Genomic DNA, 24,638 nt, shown 5'->3' with positions numbered 1-24,638 from the left:
ATGTTCGCCCTGCGCTGGCATGACATACAAGATGGTGCCGACTGGTGTGGCTAGCCGTCTGCTCGTCTCTCTAATCTATGTTTTAAATTTGTTTTAGTTTATCCCAACGGCCACTGTCCTATGACCGTGAGTCTTTACTAAACATTTTTTCTGGTTTGCTTTCCTCTCAATTTTCATCTCCTGATTGGATTTTTTTGTGAACCTCCACCTTTGTTTTATTCATCTCCTGACTTCTTCACCTGGACCCGGTGTTCACCTGTATCAGTGAGTTGAATGCCCCTCAGAGACGCAAATGCACCCGCCGCCGTCGTGGGAAAAGAGCCGGAATTGCTGTTAAACAATGCCGACTCAAGTCCCAGAGCTTTGTTTCCCGATGCCTGCGAGTCGTCTATGATCCATCTTCTCCTGCTCAGGACTCCATCACTAGTTCATGGGCGCTGGACACCGGATTTAATTTCTCCATTTCAAGACAGCATCACTTTTCCTCGGCCTGCAATCGAGTAGTAAACACTGCTAATCTTTGCACGCTCACCCGTGCTCATCCTGCAGCGAGCTCTTCATCTATCAAGGCTGCTCTCTTGAACATGAGATCTGTGTCTAATAAAACTTTTATTCTGCAAGACTTTATTACCTCAAATAATCTGGATTTCTTCTTCATCACTGAGACTTCGATTTTAAATGGTGACTCTTCTTGTTTTACTGACATGACTCCAGCAGGTTACTCATTTTTAAACTCTCCTCGCCTGACTCGTCGTGGGGGGGGGCATTGCCACTATTTTTAAAAGTATGTTCTTGTGTCAGAGCCTTAAAAGTGGTCCGTTTAACAGCTTTGAACTTCAACTTTTCGAAGTGTGCAGCTCCCCTTCTCTGCTGTTTGCCGTGGTTTATAGACCTCCTGTAATTAATGATACTATCATCTCTGAATTCTCTGATCTCTTGGCTGATATCACCCTCTCTCATGATAAAGTATTTATTGTTGGTGATTTCAACATTCACGTTTGTTGTCAATCGAAACCTTTGGTCAATGACTTTTTATCACTATTGAACTCATTTGATTTTATACAGCATATTAATACGCCAACCCACTCTCTCGGTCACACCCTTGATCTCGTTCTTACTCGTGATATTTCAGTGAATAATATTGATTTATGTGATGTTCCTTTTACTGATCATTTTTCTATAATGATGGATCTGAATATTACTGTTGATGTCCCGACAAATAGCTGTCCTCCACGCTGCTCGCGCTTTTTATATTCTTCTGTTATACCTGATTTTAAAACCATTTTCTCTAGTCTTTATTGCATGACCAAAATAATGGTATCGATGATTCTGTCGTAAAATTTAACTCTTCCTGTAAAACGATTTTAGACTCAATTGCTTCGCCCAAGATACGCAGTAATAAGGGTAGACCTGCTCCCTGGCTTAATGAAAATACACGATCACTGTGCCACGCCTGTCGAACTGCTGAACGGTGTTGGAAAAAAGATGGACTGATTGTCTCTAAACAGATTTTCAGGACTTCTCTTTTCAATTTCCAGGCTGAAGTTAAGATAACAAAACAAAACTTTTTTGCTGATTTAGTATCTCGTCACTCAAAGAATCCTTGGGTCTTATTTAATTCAATTAATGCGGCCATTCACCCTCACTCTGCAATGGGATTAAATAGCATTGTTCATTCATGTGACCAGTTTCTATCATTCTTTGTCAGCAAAATTGATACAATCCGCCGTGGCATTGTTCAAACGGGCTACGAACTTTCTACTGTTAATCATGACATTGTCTTAGAATCCTTTGATCTAGTTTCACTTTCACAGCTAAAAAGAACTATTGACACCCTTAAACCAGCCCCCAGTCCTCTGGATATTGTACCACCACGTCTCTTAGTGGAAGCCTTTGATGTGTTGGGCCCACCCTTATTAGCCATCATCAATGATTCTATTAGTTCGGGGGTTGTGCCCTCATTTTTTAAACATGCTGCAGTCCATCCCCGTCTGAAAAAGGCAGAATTAGATCCTGGAGTTTTAGCCAATTTTCGTCCAATTTCCCAACTGCCATTTCTGGCTAAAGAAAGAATTATTTATAATCAATTGGTTGATCACCTTAACTCCAATAATTTATTTGAGATCTACCAATCTGGCTTTAGGCGTTATCATAGTGTTGAAACGGCACTCCTGAAAGTGTTCAACGACATCTCTCTTATTACTGACTCAGGTGATGCGGCAGTCCTTCTCCTCCTTGAACTGTCCGCTGCCTTTGACACCATTGACCATGAAATATTGCTGTTGCGGCTTAAACATCTTGTTGGGCTTAAAGAGGCTGCTCTTAACTGGTTCAGGTCATATTTAACTGGTAGACACTTTTCAGTGACTTTTAATTCCTCTTCTTCATCTACTTCTCCTCTTAAATATGGTGTTCCTCAGGGATCCATTTTGGGTCCTATTTTATTCTCTATATACCTTCACCCTATTGGATCTATTTTTAGGAAATTTAACATTGCTTTTCACTTCTGTGCTGATGATACTCAGGTTTATATTCCTGTCTGCAACTCTACAACAAATCAACTCCACAACTGTCTGTCTGAACTAAGATCCTGGATGGCTAATAATTTTCTTGACCTAAATCAAAATAAAACGGAGGTGCTTATAGTGGGTCCATCAGCTAAAGCTCAAATTGGTCTTGGACTTCTCGGCTCTTTCTCTGTCTTTTCCAAACCTCAAGTCTGCAATCTTGGTGTTACCTTTGACAATAACCTCTCTTTTGAGAAACAAATAAATTCTGTAGTCAAGAGTTGCTTTTTCCAACTTTGTCTATTAGGTAAGATAAAGCCTTTTTTATCTTCTAGGGATCTTGAGAAAGCTACTCATGCGTTTATTTTTTCTCGCCTCGATTACTGCAACTCACTGTATTCTGGGATTAATAAATCTCTGATACCCAGGTTACAGTTGGTCCAAAATGCTGCCGCTCGCTTTCTGGTTGGGGCAAGAAAGTATGACTCTGTTTCTCCTATTTTAGCTTCTTTACACTGGCTGCCTGTCAGTTTTCGAATTGATTTTAAAATCTTGTTGCTAGTTTTTAAATCTTTACATGGGCTTGCTCCTGCCTAATTATCTGAACTGTGTGTTTTACACCAGCCATCCAGAGTGCTTAGATCTTCTGGTCATCTTTCTCTGGTTGTCCCTCGTACCAAGTGTACAACCAAGGGGGACAGGGCTTTTGCAGCTGCTGCGCCTCGCATGTGGAACTCTTTACCTCATCATATAAAGGAGTCATCTACAATTGAACTGTTCAAAACAAGATTAAAGACTCATTTCTATTCACTTGCATTCCATGACCTTCAGTAATACTGATGGTTTCCTCTTTGTGATTATATAACATTACTTTTAGTTTTTATGTATATAACATTACTTCTTTTTATTATTTATTTTATTTTATGTTCATATATTTTATTTCTATTTGTTTTATGTTAATAATTTTGTTTTTCTTTTATTCTATTATTGTAAAGCACTTTGGCCACAGCATTACTATGTTGTTTTGAATGTGCTATATAAATAAATTGACATTGACATTGACATGACTTTTCTTTAGCTCCAGTTATTTCATTTTCCCTTGTACCTCCTCAAAGGGATTAATGGGCAATTCAAAACTGACCTTATATGTGCTCCTGAGACCCTGACATGGATTAGGTGGAGCTGAAAATGTTATGTCATCATGTATTCTTAATATTATGTTTTTGTGTATCAGGAAAGTATTTTATTGCATCCTGTTATCTTCAGTTTTGTCTAGTTTATTTTATTGCAACTACCAATTGGTCAACTATATGTAAACATTCAGCAGTTTTTAGCTCCTAGCTTCAATCACTCTAAACTCGTTTTCCCAGGTTAGGGTGTCTGACTCCAAGGAGAGGTCCTTCTCCATTATGGTATTATTTGCATACCTTTGTTTAAGCAACACAACAGTGTGATAGTTTCAGGTTACAGTGTTTGTTTACACCTTATATGTTGTTTTTAAAGTGATGTATGAAAAACAACAAAGGAACAGAAGCAACAGGTCTTCTAACTAAAATGACATGTGAGCAGTGCTTCAGGAATGATCTTTACAATAAGGCAGTAATTACAAAAATGAACGAGAATGACAGTTTTCATGAATTGCAATTCACTGTTATGTAATATCAGTAATAATGTTGTAAAGAAAATTAAGGCTTGAGATGATAATACTGTAAAGAGCATTGAGATGAGAGAGATACAGACATCATGCAGAATGAGCAGTTTCATCCCTATTCATCTGGCATATTAAATGTATTACTAAATAACAAAAGAGAGTCAAGAACTTAATACTTTTGCAAAAAATGAGTATTTTGTAGATTTTTTATCAATGAAAATCTCACACTGCTGCTATTTTATAAATACAGAATAAGAGAAGAAAAAAGCCCAACTAATTAAACAATGAGACCAGTTTGAGGTAAAATGACTCACTAACTGTGAAGGCAGTTGAAACAAAAACCTGCAGCCACAGTCGGCCCCCAGGACTGAGGTTGGGACACTGAATTTGACAGAGCGTGAAAGTTCTGTTAAGACAAATGGGCAAATATCGCACAGTCTAGATGTGCAAAGTTGGTACAGAAGTATCCCAACAGACTCATTGCTTTAATCAAAGTAAAAGGTGGTTGCACAGAGTACTGACACTTTTGGGGGGATGCGGTTATCATTTAAATATCTTAGTTACTCTTTTTATTTATTTATTTATTTATTCTGAACTGTTCCTATTATATCTTTCACTTGGTTTTTATAAGTTGCATTGAGTAAATACAGTCAGAGAAATATTTTTTATGCGTGTCTTCATTTCAGGCTGCAAAGCAACAAAATGTGCATACAGGTAAAATTCCGTTACAGCAAACTTCCAGGGATCTAAAAAATATTTTGTTGTAATGAAAATCTTGTTGTAATGAGATTCTGCATTTGTAGCTATAGTGTTTTCTTTAACTTGCGTCCAGGCATCCACAATAATTTCAATAGCTTATTTCATGTTAATTTTAATCTCCTCCTGTCTACAAGTTATGCTGACGACATTTTTTCTCAGCATCTCCTTGCAATAATACACTGTGGGCTCCCGGGACTGAACCTGGAGACAACTCATCTAAAGTCAGTCCAGTCGCAATCTCTAATATTTACTTACTACTAACTGTTAGACATGCAAATAAGAATTTCACAGTACCCTGTACTGTACAATATTACTATTGTAACCATAACCAGCTACTCTTAGCTTGATGTTCGATTTTCATGTAGTATTTGCTACTTCAAGCTCTGTACCTCTGGATTTAAAGTAATGAATTTATTACAAGTTGTGAACATGTTTCAAAAGGTGACTTTACTCTCAATAGTTTTTTTTAATCTCAATTAAAAAGTTTTTAAAATGCAATTGAATACCAAAATAAACACATAACATACATAATTTGAAACCCTTGTAAACTTGTGAATGTATTCATAGTTTTTATTTATATGAACATAGTGTGAAACCCCTAAGGCGCATACAGCCGCCCTATCCCAACACAGACAGTCAGATACGACTTTGCCACACAACACACATTTTATTTGCACTTGGGGAGCATTTCACCCTGCTCCCCAAAGCATAGTACATAAGCACCAGCACACAATACTCAGTCCCTTCTTCGTCTTTCTTTGTTTCTTAGCTGCCTCCACTTCTCTCCCAGCAAGCTGTCTTCCTTCCTCCTGACTCTAGCTTCCGGAGTTGTGGTAGCCGTCTCCTTTTATAGAGCACCCAGAAGTTCTCCAGCTGTTCCACGATCACCTTTCCGGCTGCACTTCTGGGTGTAACGGTAGCCTTGCACAGGAGGGCTTAGCCATTCTCCACGCGCCCCCTGGCGATGGCCATGGGCCGCAGTAGGGTTGAGCTTCCCTGCTCCGTGGCACTGTAGCAAGCCAGGGGGCTGCCTTCTGTCATCCTGGGGGAGGAAGTGCCCCGTGCAAGCACCTTTCCCCGGTCCTTCCTTTACGGAGGTGTCCCGGTCGGGTAAGCATCCCAGCTGCCCATTACAATAGCTTATTATTTTATTTGTTTTTTGTAATAAGTCACTTACTGTATACAAATGTCAAACCTTTTAATCCTTTTGTTAACTACTTGAACTATCATGTAAACAATCATAATACAATCTCATAACACTTAAGAAACATCAAATTTGTTTAAATTAGAAACAAAGAAATTTGTGCAATGCAGTTCTACCACTCTGGGTTTTACCTTCCCCAAAATGTTTCTAAGCCACATGAAGAGCTTTTCCTATTCACCTTAAAAGTTAACTTATGGGAAGATACTGAAAAAATTAAACACAGTGGAAAAAAAACAGCAAGTGAGCCAGCTCTGTCTATGGTGTTGTTTGCAACACCCATTTTAAGTGAAAGAGTAAACATTTACTGTGACTATCAGAGAGGAAAACACATCCAAAAGAAAACTTGGTCTGCTTGAAACAGGTTAAGCTGCATATTTGGAAGGAACTCTTCAACTCTGCCTTAATTTTTTTCTTTTATTTAGTTAAGTGCTAACATGGCTATTTCTCACATCTTCCTCATGATGACCTAGGCACACTTTCCACTTGACCTCCGTTCATTTTACACGATCATGTGTACAGCTATGTACTTTACATTGTCTCTGTCTGACTTTCTTTGGGCAGAAATAACAGCTCAGCAGTCTAGCAGTGTTACCAAGTGCCTCAGCAGGATAAAAAGAAGAGAAATACAGCTGAGGAGTTTGACAGTTCATAATAATTTTTGTGCTTGTATTTTTTCACTGATATTAAATTAGACCTAGTCACAGTTCTGGAGACCAAAGTCACCTGGCCTTTATAAAGCATAAGTCTGTGCTGTGCTGGGCCATTTAATGTGAGGACAGAATCTTAACATCCTTTGATCCCAATGCACACAAATGCAACTCTCCATCAGATATTTCTTTCAAAAAATCATGTTTAAAATATGAAAAGCACCTACTATTGTTACTATCTATTAATGTATGACTGCGCACATAAAATAACTCAGATCCCAGTGAAACAATTTCATTGAAATGTTTACACTTTTTACACTAATTCTTCAAGTATAATTAAAAGAGAAAGTTACAATTTTGTTGTGATATTTCTAATAGAGCATGCTGTGCAGATTTTTTCAAATTTGAAAAACTCATTTAAAAAGCAGTGGCAAATTTTCAAAAACATCTGTTTTAAAATAAAGAAACATTCTGTGCAATCTCAATTACTGGGAAATTTACTGTTTCAAATTTACCTTAATCTTTTAGCATATCTTCCTCCTTTACACTCCTAAAGGAAAAACAGATCTTCATTTAAAGCTATTGAAATGCCTCAGAATCATTACACATTTTTCTTAAAATTTCCAACAATTCTAGATTTCAACAGAGATTTTAAATGTGTCAGCTACTTCTTTCAAAAAAAATATTTTTAAGAAATATGATCCACCAACAACTAACAATTTGACATCAATCAATGAAAAACTTTTACTTGAATTAGAATCAACTGTCTTTGAAAGCTACTTCAGCCACCCAAAAGCCTACATGAGCTCCATTTTTAAACACAGTAACCCTTTCAAATTAGCAAGGGTTAGGGACGGAAGACCCCTGCAAATGTGAAAATTGGCAAATATACTTTGGCATCTCAACACACAGACGCACGACATACCATATGATTAGGTAAGCAGGTCTGTTATAAAAAGGTTGAGCTTTAACACTTTTTCAATTTATTGTACTAAAAATAACACTCACAATTCTTAATACTGTAATTGTGCTGACAAAGGCCTTTAATGACCTCTTGGGCACAGCCATCAGCAGTGTGTCTGTCTGCGGAGAGAGTGTCGACCTTGTCGAGAGGTTTACTTAACTTGGCAGTGACATTCATGTCTCTGGTGACTCTCCCAATGAAATCAGCAGATGGATTGGGAGAGCATGGGGGTCATGAGGTTACTGGAAAGGGGTGTGTGGCACTCCCGACATCTATGCAAAAGGACAAAGGTCCAAGTCTTTAGAGTCCTGGTGCTTCCTATCTTGCTATATGGTTGTGAGACATGAACGTTATCCAGTGACCTGAGATGAAGACTGGACTCCTTTGGTACTGTGTCTCTCCATAAAATCCTTGGGTACCATTGGTTTGACTTTGTGTCAAATGACACAAATGAGCTGTGTGACGCAAAACTGCGCAGGTAAAAGGCAATGCAGACTGCAAAGCCATTATAGAGCAGAAATAGTAGGAGTATCTCAAAGCTCAGATCAGGACTAGTTCAGTGGATGGAAACATCTAAGACTCTCAATTAAAATCGATGGTTCACCAGACAGAAGTACATTGTTTAACACCTCTGCTGCAACACCACACAGTTATTTTTTTACCCAAAATAACTTTTAATATTAAAGATAAAAATATACACTTACACTAACAAATATTACATAATACTAATATTGATATATGATATTATTTTAAGTAATGCAAATCATTTTTAGCATTGTTTATATATTTTTGGCTTATGCCGTTTGTGAATTTTTGCTATCTTTTCGCAAGCTCCAAAAATATTCCCATTTAATTACTCTTGGCCAGCTTGGCGAATAACTGAAACCACGAATATCAAATTTGTGAATATGAAGGGATTACTGTACATGTTTGTTAGGTTTCAGCCAGGGTTCCTCCCTGTCTTGTGTCCATATTCCTTTTTTCTTTCTTTTTTGGTCATGTTTGATTCTTTTTGTTAATTGTTTATATTGTTATTTATGTTTATTATTTGCATTATCATGTGTTTACTAGTTTTGTGTATTCTTTTATTTCTATCGATTCATGCTTTTTCTGCCATGTTCCTTTTATTTTGTGGTTGTTCCCCAAGATGCATGACCACCTGTCATTCACCATCAAGGAACTGCCGTCTCATCCCTATAAAAGTTAAGGGAACACACAGCTACTGGCGGTACAGTGCATACGCTGGCTTTGCACATTCTGTTTTTAATGATGGCTGTGTTTTTGTTTAGTTGGTTTATATCTATCTGCTCTGCTTTTTGAACTCTCTTTGGAACTACGTATTTGGGACTTGTTTGCCAGAGAATTGCCTATTTTGTGAAGACAATTCCTACTGTGCCAGCATTTTTGTGTAATAAATCTGTAATTTTGTTAAGATTCTTCATTTGCACTATTTGATGGACCCTTCCTATTGCGGGACTGTAATATGAGGCTATGGTACCCACTGCACGGGCCCAGTAATATTCAGTTGCAACACTAACTATGCAAGTAATGAAAGACACAACACGAGAAAGAATATATTCACCTCTGCACATACACCACTGGTGAGATTTAGTGATCACCATTTAGTAACACTATGTTAAATGTAGTTGTCCATCCAATTGTATTGTCAATTATCATTGTTATCAATTTTACTATTGTAAATATTTATTTATGCTTGTATATTAGACGAATGAAACAGGAGCTACATCAGTACTACACCCCACGTCTCCACAAACGTTCTTGAGAAGCTATCTACACTGTGAGGGGAGATCAAGTACCTTTTACTTTGTGGATAAGACCCTCAAGGATTGTTTTTTTTGTCACAGACACAAGGGTGACAAATGGTGGAATGTAATAAGCTTAAGTTTAATATGTCACTATACTCTGTGCAAATATATTTTATAAATTTTCCTTTTTATACTCACATGTACAGTTGACACAGAGCCAGATTTAGCACAGGGTCTCATCAAATAGAACTGCTAGGCAAGCATTATAATATAAGACAAGTCAGATAGACACAACTGGGAAATGGACAGTCAGACTGAGGATTGTTGTATACTATTTTTGTCTGTCAAAGTCAGCATGAAACTGTATCCTCTTTTGCCTTGTTTGGAATTGCATGATTCACCTAAGTGGGGGCCTGCACGTGAAGAAAGAGTATAAAGCCTTGGAACATTGCCCGGCACACCTTTGAAGCTGATGGATGGATGGAATGTAACATCATCCGATCCTGAAAATCCTTTCACTGCAGCAGCGAAAATGGCAGACTCTACACATTGGGCCCCTACTCCCGAACTGGGTTTATGCTATTGTCTTCCTTTGTCTGTTATGCAGTGTAAGCCGTCATTAAACAAAGCTAAGTTATTCCTCCTATGTGATTTCCTACTGCTGTATCACTAAGGGAGGGGTATCACCTTTTTATATAATATTTATATAGTTTTGGGTTATGTAACATGCCAAAAGAACTTATTCCCAAGGAGTGCTGGATACAGGGACTTTTTCCAACAGTTTATGGGACTTTAAAGTATATTGGCCAGTTACCCATTTTGAGGGCTTGCTCCCTAGCTACATTGGAGCCCTCTGTTCACGAGATACAAGATATTGTAAAATGCTATCAAAAAACATATGTTTTATGTATTCTAACACATGTAATTATTTTGTATTATCACTAACTTTCTATTATCATTATTATTTCCGAACTGTCAAGTGTCTCTTTTATAAACTGAATAAACAAAACTTTAAAAACAGAATATAACTGAATATCACACTTTGCATATATTTTGTTTGTGTTTTGATAACTTACAGGTAAGTAGCAGGTTAGTGTGCCATTCTCCACATAAGCTAAGACTGGAATTAGCATGAATAGCCTAAAATACGACCTGTGAGCAGTGGTTTAGTGCATTGTACTTCACTTAGACTTAGATTAGATCAAGATAGATGCTAGCTTTTCCTCACACAAAGAACTGGGTAAAGGTGAGGATAAGGGCACTGTCTTCCATTCATTTGAGGGAAATCTGTGACAAATAATGAGCTGTACATTAATCTGCTCACTGAGTATGCTTAACCCAGTTTTAGGATTATGAGAGAATGGAGATTATTACAAGGATAGAAAAAGACCCAGACAGGGTGTCCATTAATTACAAGGTACGCTCCCTTGTGTATGCAGCTATATTACTGTAATAGAATAATGATCAAAATACAGTCTGTTTAGTCCCGAACACTATGCTATCCTCAGCAATGGCATGAAAATCCATGACAAAGGGAAAGAGATTTCTATGACTTTCTCACCATATCATGCCCATATTTTTCAGTTTAAATAGCAGCTCTGTTTTCAGCTGTACCTTATTTGCTGCTCTTGTAAAAATCAGGCAGCTTATAATGGCAAAGCCACACATGCAATCTAAAACTGAAGATGATAAATGGGGCATCCATCTCTCTTTCTAACTAGTTTATCCAGTTTTGGGCTTTCAGTAAGCTGGTGTCTATCCCAACATGCCTGAGGACACACAGGCAACAAACCCAAGATAAGGTACTAACCTATCGTAGGGTATACTCACACCCAAATATCCTGGGCCACTTGACATTTGCCATTTAATCAAATAACCATGCCTTTGGAATAGTGAGGAAAGCATAAACAGACATGGGGGAATAGGCAAACCAGTACCCTGGTACTGCCTGGACCTGGGATTGAACTAAAGAGTCTAGCGCTCTTTAGCAAGACCTTACATATTTTATAGACACAGAGTCAAAGAAGAGAAAGTAAAATTATTCTAAAAGACAAAAAATTAAAGGTTTGGGCTCTGTTTACATATATCAAAGCATATCATCCAGAGTATTGACTACAAACTGTATGTGCTGGTCTGCTAAATATTCAAAGGATTAATAAATCTATAGTGAAAGGTTTTAGCTACAGGGCTCCAAACCTATGAAATGATCTGTCTACTTGTGTGAAATGCCCTGTCAGTAGTAACATTAAATTCCTGGCTGAAAATGAATTACTTTAGTTTAAGATGGTCATATTATAACTCAGTTTATTGGTTATCTGCACAAGCATGTCAATCACTATGAACTATCACTAGCTAAGTTTCCATCCAGTTTTTTGCGACGTTTTGTTATCGACAAACAGAATATACGTAAAAAAAATGTGCGAAATTTGCTGTCTCCAGCCTGTTTCCATCAAACTGGCTTTTTATCGATAAAATGGTGTGCGTGATGACGTCATCCCCCCCAAAACGAACTGTCGCATAACTTTTGTTGTATCGCGAAAAAAATCTGCCCTTGAGCCGTTTCCATACATAATTTTGTGTATGTCGCAAATTATCTACCTTTTGTTTTCCACGTTACACCCCCTCCACTAAACAAATAAATGGAGAGATTATTCAGACAGTTTTTTGAAATTTGCCAGCTTACTGTTATTTCAGTTTCACAAATAATTGGAATTGTACATAATATCCGAAGACGACAGCAGAATGAAGCAGTTGCTTGTCTGATAGCCCTAGAGCTCGAAGAAAGTACCCCAGTGCGACGAAACCCACGGGTATGGGAGAGACGATGGAATAAGACCTTCTGGGAGGAGGTGGTGGAGAGACACTTAACAGAAAATCTCTGGCTGCAACATTTTAGAATGACACGGCCGACGTTTGACATGTTGTGTGGATTCATCAGTCCTGATGTTGCGCCCATCACAGGTTGCCACCGACCACCGGTTCCAACCCAAAAGCAGATTGCCATCGCCCTTTACAAGCTGGCAACCTGCGCCGAGTATAGAGTAGTTGGAGAAACTTTCGTGGTTAGTAAAACTACCGTCCATCGATGTGTATATGCTGTGTGCACCGCTATTAAAGAAAAATTAATGCGGCGTTATATCAGACTTCCGACTGTAGCGGAGGCCAATGAAATTGCATACCGCAATTCCTTGGTGCATCTTGTGCCATAGATTTACGGTGCGCTGGATGGCACGCATGTGCCTATTCTTCCCCCGACGGAAGGCTACCACGATTACATTAATCGCAAAGGGTGGCCATCTATTGTTCTCCAGGCCCTTGTTGATGACAGGTGCATGATACGAGACATTTGCGTTGGCACTCCTGGAAGTGCCCATGATGCAGCTGTGTTTGCAGCATCGGATCTGTACAGGTGAGCCTACCTTTCAACATCCCTTCACAGTGCGATAACAACTGAATTAACCTGCTTCCCTTAAGGTTTTTAATTAAAACTGAAATTTGAATTAATACAAAATAACGACGTTTAATCAAAAAAAAAAACTCTCTTCATCAGACCATGCGAGCCGCTCCGCCATTCTCGTTTTGATTGCACGTGATGAAAATGTGACACATTTATTTGCGTTAAAGCCCTTTTTTCCGACAAAAACTGTTTCCAATGTAGTTTTTGCGACATCTGAAGTATCGACATGGAATTTATGCGCTAAAGTTAAACGGAAAAATATTATGTCGACATGTACAACATTTCATCGATAATTAGCATTTCCATCAGCTATATCGGTAAAAAATTTGAAGCGCTAAATATTTTTTCGCAAAAACTCCTTGGATGGAAACCTGGCTACTGACCTTCCTCTATTCTGTTTTTCTTCTTTGTATTCTGCTGTTTTTGTACTTCATATTGCTATGATTTGTTCACAATTGTTAAATGTAAACTTCCCTGTTTTTTTATTTTTAATATGTGTGTTTACATATGGAAATGTGTTCTTTGTAATTTACTGATAATTCAGTACAATAATACATAGATACAAGGACTCCAGGTCTGTACTGAGTGAAGAATGCTATACAAAAATAGACTGAATTGAATTTAATTACATTAGATATGCCAACAAAAAGATCAATACACAACCTGGCATTCTGTTAGTAATAAAGCATCATCCTGTTCAATTCTTCCAGACAGATAAACAGATAGATAACACTTTATTTGTCCCGGGGAAGAACTTTGGCTTTTAATAGGAACTCAATAAATAAATAAATATAAATATATTCTGACAAAAACAACCCCTTCACAAACACCAAAATGACTAAAAAGAAAAAAAAGAGAAAGAATGAAAACTTTTGACTCGGCCATTATAATCAAAGTGAGGCATTATGAGGGAATACTGCCGATGGTATAAAGGAGCCCCAGTAGCATTTCTTGACACACCTCTGCTGAATAATTCTAACCCGCTATATCAGTGGAGCCAGAACTACTGATGGGCAATCCGACCATGGCAAAGCACACTCATTCACAGCAGGCCAACCACCAACCAAAGACATTTTTTAGATGTGGGAGAAAATCTACTGATCACCTGGAGAAAAACCCATGAGGGTTCAGGGAAAATATACAAACTTTAGGCAACACCCACAGTGGGACTTAAGCACAGAGTCTCCTACCATTGTGCCACTGGACTATCAAACATGCAAAAGATGTATGTTGACGAAACCAAAGTTAATTTAAATGTTCAAAACTTTTTGATATGATCACTGACATTAGAAGCCATTGGTATTTGAGTGAACTTAGAAAACCTGATCCTGTGCTGATCCAGGTACAAAAAACAGGGAACAGATAAAACAATGCTTCATGTGGGGTTAGGTAAGGCCATCAGTGAAGTCTCCTAAAGATCTATGCCAAGACTCTTAGTCTTCCTCATTTAAATTAATGCCATTGATTCAGATATAGTAAGTACACTTACAAATACACCAATACATGAAACACTGCAGCTACAATGTATTCATTCATTTATTTTCAAACACTTTTAATGCAATTCAGGTGGGAACGAAACCTATCCTGGTAGCACTTGGTGCAAGACAAGAAACAACCCTGGAGTGTCCATCGTAGGGCGCACTCACACACGGACAAATTTGGAATATGCAATTATGCTAACTTGTATATTTTTAGGGATATGGGAAGAAACACCAAACAAACATGGAAAAAATGTGAAAGCAGGTATGGGATTTGGACCAAGGATGCTGGAGCAGTGAAGACAATTTGCACTTTATTGAAGAGTAAAATGCTACATAGAGTAAACATTAATTATAAATAAAAGACAGGCAGCACGTACCTACAAGATGCAAATGCTGAGGTGATTCAGGGCTTTATGTTAACATGACAGGCAAATCTTCTGGAGAACATGCAGAAAGAATAAAAAAAAGTTAAGTACTTAATACTATAAAGACAACTCAACACAAATATAGAACCATTATGTTTGCTCTGTAGTATGCTAGTCACACTGTGCATGGCAAACAGAATGTAATTCTGGTCTCTGTACTCAAATAGGATGCAGAAGCAGCCATGGACAGAAGGGCCTGATCTACTGTGACCAGCTGATTCATGATATTTAGGTATAAAATCACTTGATTTGAGGGTCTGCATAATAATGAATAAAAGCTTGACCAGTTTATTGGTGCAGGAGAATCTTGTTATCAAGCTGGAAACTATGTAATCATAAATTGAACAAGAGAATTTGTAGATAATAGATATATTTAAATAGTGTATGGCTGTAAAATGATTTTATGTGAACCACTGAAACACCCAAAGTAGGCAGTGAGCGTTATTTTTAAAGTACAACTAAACCAACACTCCAAAAAAGTAAATAAAAAAATAGCCTTCTCCATGCATAGTTTTTTCATGGCAAGAACATTGAAATGTGTTAAGCATAGCATAAGAAATGGTTATGGATTTTCAATATTTATATAATTTTGTGACAGTGCCAGTGGAAAATTTTGCAGCAGCAGCACACTCTTATTTTCAAAATTTTCAAGATTTTCAAAAAGACTTGCTTTGAATAACAATTATTTAATGTAACTTTTTTTTATTAGATCTTGGCTTTGTTTTTACTGCACAGTTGTTTTGCCCCTTAAACACTGATAACTAATCTTCTTGTACGCTTTGCTCCAGACCGTTCTTTAGGCTTATCCCCCATTACCTATGCAGTATCAATCCTGGTCAATGATTTCTCAATCTAACGAACAGGATTTTGGTCAGATCAACAAAGTGCTCCAGCCAAGCTCTATTCTTTGCTTCCCTTAGCTCTCTTATCACATTGCTGCAAAAGAATAAATAGGAGACACAAGCAGAAAACTTCACATGAAAGGAGGAGCTGAGGCAGAGCCCAGTCAGACCCTGACACCCAGCAGGCGCTCTGTCATTATTGTTGATCCATCAATTTAACTTTGGGATTAAAAAAAGTGATAAATGTCTGAATCATCAAAGTAAAAACAGACAAAACCAAACTGAATTTCAAAACCACCTTAATTTTAATAACTAAAACTCTTTTGTGATTGTTCTCTACTTATCCCTCCACAAACAGCCAGAATTTAGGTTTTTCTTTAGGAAGCAAAGTTCAGACAAAGACTTCACATAGCACTTGTCCTTACAAGTGGGAATCATGACACCATGTGCTGAAAACAATATGCATGTACGTACACTGGGATAAAGTCTGTGATATCCAGTATCAAATGGCATGACCTGCGATACATTTTTGCTTTTGCAAAATTGGTAATGATGACATCAAAGGATGACAACCCCAATGAATAATATCAACAAATCAAGAAAAACGTCAAAAAACGTCAAAAATATACCATTCTAGTAACTAGAAACTGTAAACACCCCCAGATCCAAAAGTTTACTATTCAGCCCTACTGGGCTCACTCTCCATAATATGTAATACAGGAAGGTGTCAGAGGAGAAAACGCTGCCCTTCCAGATCCAGACATGATCTGAATGGTTTATTTTTAAAAGCAGTAGAGATGCAAACAAAATTAAAACTTTAAATTCTTTAAAACACATGTAGATCCTTATTTGCAAGAGTATTGCCTTTAAGAGTTAAAGTTTGGATAAGTAGTTGAACAAGCCACCATCTTAAAGTGTGTTGGTGTGATGACATCACATGTCACGGAGAATGGAACTAACAATGGGATCATTGCTACAAATGAACAGTCCATGCAGGTCACTAAAATAACAAAATACATACAAACTATAGAACTTACCATAAATGGATTTTTTAATTAAATAAAACAAAACAACCTAGTAATGAGAAGCTTTCTGACAGTCTAATGAGGAAATTTAAGGGTAAAGCCTGATGGGGTGGGTCGGAGGCACACTATCGCTCTCATTTGGTGTGTCAGGAGGATGTACACAATAGTGGTGTGGTGCACCCTCCAGATTTTCTGGATTGACACTAGCTCCTTGTGAGACTGAACCAACATACAGTAAGCACGTTTCAAAGAATGGATAAACAGAGAAATGGAATGAGACTACTGCATGGAAAGGGAAAGTTTTGTCTGACCATTTCAGTTAGCTACTAGTGTGGCCAGTTTGTCAAAAATTAACTTCTCTCTCAGATATGCTGAGCAAAGGTTCCCAGCTTGCCAATGAAATAAACAACTGAGCTGAAATTCTTAGTGAAGTTAAGCCAAAGCTGATTGTCTGTAAGCACTAAAAACATTTCTAAAGACTTCCATTTAGGGTTCAATTTATAGATGAAAATGACAGTTGAATTCTGTATTTTATAAAGAGTCTTTGGGGTGAAACATTTGAAATCTCTAAAGGTACAAGTAAACCGGGTGACATGTTCAAGATTACATCGACACAGAGCAGAGATGTGAACCTCTGGCCATAAGGGTTCCAGCCAGTTTGTTTTGATTGAGTTCACAATTGCCCATATTTGTTCAAGGACACTTTACATCTCCTGGCTTTCTTAAGAAATGAAAGGTTTAAAGCACCTTATCTGGGCTAAAGACTGAAAGCATCTTATCCTTGCTCTAATTCTTGTTTTAATAGCCCTCTGATTTAAAATTTTTATTTGTATTTAAATTTAAAGCAACTTTAGAAAAAGCACTAAAGGACAGAAACATTTGTTGAAAATCCTATGTCCATACTGAATGTTTTCTATGCTGTTTGAAGAGGAGGACTATATTAGAGAAAACCCATGTGGGCACATGGAGGAGTGTTCTCATTCTACTTTTATCCATTTTTTTTTAGTTTCTTCCCAAAGAAATGCAATTTAGGTTCAATGTGATGTTCAAATTTGGCTCGGCATTAGTGAGTGTGCCCTGATAGACTGGCGCATCACCCTGGAATTGTTCTTGTCTCATGTTTGGTTGTACTGGAATCTTAAAAAGGACTAACTCAGTTCAGGAAATGAATGGGTGAATGTTTTGAATTTTCTGGAAAGAAGCATTTCTGGAGTCTCATAATGATAAACCAATGTCACATTATGTGACTTTTTAGTTCTGGGGTATGACAGACATGCCAATTGCTGTTGCTGATCTCGTCTCTGGAACATCTTGACTCTGAAAATCGCTGACTATGTCACATTAAGTGAGTACCTGCAGACCTTCCAGCACAGTTGTGCTCGACGGTTTTTCTGACAGCCAATAACATGCTGCCTGATGGAATCACTGCTGTACAAAGTGTTAACAGATATGGCAAGTTCAGTTGCAGTCTCTGCCCTTTTCCCTCTTTTTTCCATTCTGTTTTAGTGAACAAAACATGCGACATCAAACAGGCAAGTTTCTCTTCTGTTTTCGAGGTGCAAAACACCCGCATTCCAAATTTCTCATCACATAATACACATTATACATCCAAATAAGCATTCAGTGGTTGGCAGCTCTCATGAATGCAGAGCTGTCACAAAACACTGTCTTCACTAGTAGTTCATAGCTGGACAGTGCTCAGGGTACCCCAAAACCCAGATAAAGTACAAAGTATCTTGAAATCAAAGTCACCAATGGTAATTATGAAAAAAAATGATAAACCAGTATTTGTGGGTGAGATAAAGGACAAAATCCACAACAACAAAAAAACTAAAATAAAATGTAACAATACAGCAGAACAAAAATAGTCGCATCCAACAAACAGGCAGAATTCAATAAATTACTGAAAAAAATCATGTACTGTATAGTAATTATAGGCAAGGGCTCATAAAATGCACATAGTCCAAAGCAGCCAAAAAATAAAATGGTAAAAAGAAAAAGGTCGAATAACTGGTCCAATGGCTCTATAGCAGCCCAAAAATGTTAAAGCTCTCCCCAAAATCTAGAAGACTTAATGGCTTAAAAAGGTTGGAAAAATACCTTTAAGACAATCTTGAGCATGGGGGGAAAAATGGACCTTTGCAATATGCAAAATAGCGACACCTGTGCTCAACACTCCCCTCTTACTAATGGCACTGAGGCCATTTAAGTATTTCCTACCCAGTCGCTTAAAGGTAATGGGCTCCTACCATTCAGACAGAGGGGGAGAAACACATCCTTATCTTTACTTTATTCCTACATATACACCATCTTACATATATCTTACATATCCCCGTGGATTACATCTAATTTTTTAAACAACAAATGGACATAAAATACATGAACAAATGGAATAAAACTGTTACCATACCTGTACTGCGATTGCTTTCCCCCCTTTCCTGTTTCATTCTTCCTGACTGTTGCGAAATCAGCTGCTTGCCGGCTTTTAGCAGCATAAAGGGAGTACACATGAAAACTGCCCATCAACTGACCACTAACGCGGCTAGTCTGCTTAAGAAGAGGACTCCGCTAAGCCGGTAAATGAAGGCATTATCTAAAACCAAAAAAAAAATCTCATATTTGCTGGAGTGATGTGCTAAGATTAAGTGTCTTATGGGGAATCTTTATGAATTTTTCAGCACTGCACCTGTCAACTCTTTACTGTACGTTATTTGGTTAAATAGCGGCTGCTGTTGGTTCTTCTGGCTCCCCTCACCGACAAAAGACCCGGTGTCAGTTCTACTACCGTCACAAGAGCCCTCTCCTGCAATTAAAAACAAAGTCAAACCTATTTGAGGTGGAAGTGAGAGGCCAGTATTAGTGAGTATGTCACAATATGCAACTAGTCGTCACAGGAATGCAGAGTGCCTCCAACTCTCTAAGAATATGTACAAAAAACTGTATTATTGAATAACACTGAAAAAGTCATTTGACATGACATGGTCTGTACCAACCTATATTCATTCACCCATTTATCCATTGAAGGACTCTAGGGACAACAGTGCCTACAGTATCTGTGCAGTCAAAGGCAGGGACCAATCCAAGATGGGGTGCAAGTCGATTATAGGCCACATTCATACACACTGTCACATTTTGCCTTTCCCAAGGTTTCTTCCATTTTTTCCCAACAAGGGTTTTTTTGGGAGTTTTTTCTTGTCTTCTTAGAGAGTCAAGGCTGGAGGGCTGTCAAGAGGCAGGGCCTGTTAAAGCCCATTGAGGCACTTCTTGTGTGTTTTTGGGCTATACAAAAAATAAATTGTATTGTATTGTATTTTCACACACACCCTCTGCATTCAGTTTAATTCAGTTTATTATGATGAAACCTTGCAGAACAAACACAACAATATTTGTCATAACCCTGCTAGTGCAGAAAGAGGGTATTTAATTTACTATTTTTTCACTTGCTATTTTTTCACTTTTATTGTCATTATATCCACAGCACCACCCCGACTCTCACAGCATCAGAAACTTGATTACAGCACTTGTTTGTTTAAAGCCAGGCTAGGACAGATAATTACACCCCAGAAAAGAAACTATTCCAGAACATTTTGAGCAACATGATGCATGAACCTAATACCTTGAAACTGGCTCCAAGCTGCCATGTGTGACAGCGTGACTACGGAAGCCTTGGCAAACGTCCCACAAATGAGGTCAGGCTTTAGAATGAGTAGGACATTCCTTCAAAATGTCAAGGTGAGGTTTATGCCTAAACCAAGCAGCAGAGATGGCAGGCACAGATGCAGAACATATAAAAACAGCAAGGTGAATATCTAAGAACAGGCCACCCTATCTAACTGTGAGTGCAGATGTCCTCCACTTTAAGTTCCTCCAAGAACAGGTAAGTTCTGTTTTGTGGCAGCACAGCCTAGCCTGTCTCATTGTCATTACCTTGAAGTTGTCCTATTCGGTTTATAGAGCACTGATTAAATACTGGATTGCATTTTACAATTTATCTTAGACCCATAAGACTATCTACCTAGTTTTAGAAACTATTTATTTTGATTCAAATTATTACCTAATCTCACACAAAAAATAATTCAAACGTCCTTAAATTGCTTTAACTGTATGGATTCAAATTTTGTCAAAACTAAGACCTCAACAACATTATTCCACAATACAACCTACCCATTTTCTAACCATCTTAGTGTCAGACCGGTAGCAGCACAGGGTGCAAGGTGAGAACCATTTCTGGACTGAGAAGCAGTACGTTCTTGCAAGGCACACTCACCCTGGGCCAGATTGGAGTTATCAAATAACCTAACATTCATGCCTTTGGGGTATGTGGGAAAAACTGAAGTAACTAGAGGAAAATCTATACAGGAATGGGAAAACTTGCAAATTTCAGTTTCACACAGACATTGGATAGCCCAGAATTTGAAGCTGGAGTTACCAAAAGTAACTACTGCACCACTGTGCTGTTTAAGAATAGACAATATGACATTTTATTGAGGAATGAAACTTTGGATGAGCCCTGTATATTATGCATGATTGGCCACACACAGATGAACAGGAAATGTGCCTACACTGCCTAGAAAAGACAGAACGTCTGCAGTGATCTGTCAAATACTGGAAATCCTTTTGAGCATATATATTGTATACACATGGTATATAGTGGACTCAGAAAGTATTCAGATCCCATCAATTTCTGCACATTTCTTAATTTTGTTGTAGATTTAATTTTTAAATAGATAAATTTGCTATTTTTACCCAACACTAAATAAGCCATCATGGCAAAGTGAAAACATATTTTGAGAAATATTTGCAAGTGTATTAAAAATCAAAAACACAATTCTACCATATATGTACAAGTATTCAGACCCTTTGCTGTGGCACTGCAAATTGTACTCAGCTACATTCTATTTGTTTTAATTCTTTGTGAGAGGTGTCAAAAACTTGATTAGTGTCCACTTGTGGCACATTTAATCAATTGGGCAAAATTCATAAAGATACACAACTCTGTATATGAGGTACCACAATATATAATGTACACTGCACATCAGGACAAAAGGCAATCCATAAAGACCTAAGAACACTCTGCAGATCTCCATGATCCAGTTGTGGTGAGGAATAGATCAGAGCAAGGATATAAGACCATTTTTAAAGTTGTGAGAGTTCCCAGAAGCACAGTGACCTCAAAAATTGTGAAGTGGAAGATGTTTGTATCTACTAGAGCTGGTTATTCTGTCAAACTGAATAACTGGGCAAAAGGGGCCCTGGTTTAGGAAGGTGACCAAGAATCTAATGGTCACATAAACAGAGTTTTAGGAGGAGCTGTTGGAAGGACGATCATCTTACCTTCGCTTCATCAATCGGGCATTTATGTTAGAGTGGATAGACGGAAGCCACTCTTGAGTAAATTGGCATATGACAATTCAAAAGATGATGTTATATTTCTGTCAGGACTCTTCCACCTCACTGTTTTGTTCATTCTTAATTCTTTTGTTTTAATGTTACTTTTTTTTGCTTTTGTGCATTATTCATTTTTTATTCTCTACTATTCTCTGCTGTCTTTACCAGTTATTTCTGTGGTGGCTATCTGTGATATCACCACCTGATCAAAGCACCATGAAGCCACTTGTGATGCTGGAATGTAGACGGGTGCACCAGCTGTCCATAAGATGAAATTCATCTAATCCTCTCAGATAAAGCCTGGAAACAAAGAGGGCTGATTTAAGATCAGCTATGTTAGGTAGAATGCCCAGTAGAGGCTTGGTGGTCTTTTGACCATGGAACCCCTGCAGATTTTGCTTTTTTTTTCAGCCTAACTGGAGTTTTTCTTTTTTTGTGTCCTCCCAGTCATCTGACCTTAACTTTTTTTTGTTCTAATCTCTAATATTATTACATAATTTTGTTTTTTTTCTTGTAACTTTCTCTTTGATGTCTTGTAAAACACTTTGAACACTGTATTGGGAGTTTGTTTGATTTTGTATTTGTCTTTAGAAGGCATTGTTTGCCTTTTCTGCTCTTCAGAGCTTCACACTATTGCAGAGCATTTTTCTTGTAAAGAAGAAATCTTTTTTATTAATCAAGATTCTGTGTTTGCTCTTGTTGCTAGCCGGGTTTGACGGTTTCCCCCACTACTGGGCATTTCTGAGTCTACAATCTTTAGAATTCTAGCTCTGGGACTCTCATTTCATAACACATGAGTTTAAAGATTCTCTGACAAGAACAGAACGCTTGAGGTAGAACTCCTTAGCACTATGTCTGTGGACAAAAAGGAACTGCTGATAACTGCCTCATACCATCCCTACAGTGAAGCAAGGTAGCGGCAGCATCATGATATGGGGGTGCTTCTCAGTGGCAGGGACAGGGAGAATGCTCAAAATTGGGAGAAGGATGAATTCAGCCAAAAACAGAGAGGTTTTTGAAGAAAACCTGCTCTAGACAGCATTCAGCCTTTAAGACTTGGGCAACAGTTCATCTTTCAGCATGACAATGACATAAAGCATACAACCACAACAACAGAGGAGTGGCTACAGATCAAGTCTCTGATTGTCCATGAGTAGCACAGATGTTCACAGATGCTTCCCATCCAGTCTAGCACAGTTTGACAGTTTCTGCCAGAAAGAATGTGATAAACTGCCCATATCCAGGTGTGTAAACCTCATACTGACTTACTCAAATAGACCAAAAGCTGGAATAGCTGCCAAAGGGGCTTCTTGAGAGCACTGAATTAAGGGTATGAATACTTGCATAAATTAGAGAATTCAGTTTTTGATATTCATGAATTTGCAAACCTTTCTGAACGCTTTTTCACCTTTTTTTATTATGGGTTATTAAGCATAGATTGGCAAAAATGTAAAATGTTTAGTTTAGAATGAAATCTACAACACAATAAAGTGTGCACAGAATGAAGGGGTCTGAAAACTTTCTGAATCCACTGAATATAGTGAATTGCAGGCTTTGAAAACAATGCACAATACTGTAAATGCCTTACTCTGAGTATTACAGCATACTGAGAAGGATGCCATGTCTTACGTAACTTGTTTACACTGAGGTTTCCATGGATTGCAAATCCCTGAGTGAGAGTGCAGCCCCTGAACTGTGCTTACACTGAGGGACTTGTGCCTTTATGTAAGCAAAAGAGATGAAGGTGAGCAGTGTGATTTTAGCTCTTTAAACACTCCCAACTGCAAAAGTATTGCCAGCATTAGCTGATATGCCAGCTTGCATCTGCCTTAATTATGTCATTACTAAAGAAAGAAGGCATTCATTAGATGATTTTACACACTTTCATTTTCAGGTGTAATATTATGAAAAAATCCACACATTTAATATTTAGAAACATTTTTAATTTTTTTAATTTGACTACTCTAATTCAGAGTTGCAGCGAGACAGAGATGAGTGTAGATATTTTTTACACAATAATATTATTCAAAAAAAAAACTTTGCATTACTTAAAGGAAAGATGAATTGCAATATAATTCAACTGTATATCACAGACTGCAGTTCACAACAATATACAACTAATAGCAGATGAAAAATATATTGAAATAAAAATGTATATTAATGAATTCTGTATTAAATTGTGTATTACAAAATATAACATATCATTTAGCTATTTTAAAGGAACACTCCTCCCAAGAATTATGTTGTTGATATGTTACTTATCCCATGTAGTTTATAATGATAGCAGAAAAAAATTTTAATATCAGGTTTTCATGAAGAACAAAGATAACTAAAAATCTGATATAACTGGGGTCTTTGGTAAGCAATTCTGGGCAACAGAAAACAATATGAAAAACTAGGGGCTTTGCCCCCTACTCGCTTCACTCTCCAACCCCTGTCGCTCGCGTATGGGGATGCGGATGTACAATTTAAACAGATATTTATTTTCATGGGAATTGTTACATATGCATAATAGAGCTATT

The 24,638-nt window shown here is 37.7% G+C and overlaps 1 protein-coding gene across 3 annotated transcripts in view; it reads right to left on the bottom strand.

The window, feature by feature from the left end:
* The window catches only part of nr1i2 (nuclear receptor subfamily 1, group I, member 2), a 245,482-nt gene that overhangs the window by 177,404 nt on the left and 43,440 nt on the right, over positions 1 to 24,638 (bottom strand). For 2 of the 3 annotated variants that reach the window (XM_028800769.2, XM_028800767.2), the window contains exon 2: positions 14,814 to 14,873. The exons of the other annotated variant lie outside the window; for it this stretch is intronic. The gene's annotated coding sequence lies outside the window, so the exon portion shown is untranslated. The remainder of the gene's footprint in view (positions 1 to 14,813; positions 14,874 to 24,638) is intronic. 3 annotated transcript variants of the gene reach the window in all.

The sequence above is a fragment of the Erpetoichthys calabaricus genome, chromosome 4, assembly GCF_900747795.2.
Source record: "Erpetoichthys calabaricus chromosome 4, fErpCal1.3, whole genome shotgun sequence".
NCBI lineage: Eukaryota > Metazoa > Chordata > Cladistia > Polypteriformes > Polypteridae > Erpetoichthys > Erpetoichthys calabaricus.
Note: the sequence above shows the minus strand (reverse complement) of the source record. Positions and strands in the feature narration are given on the sequence as shown.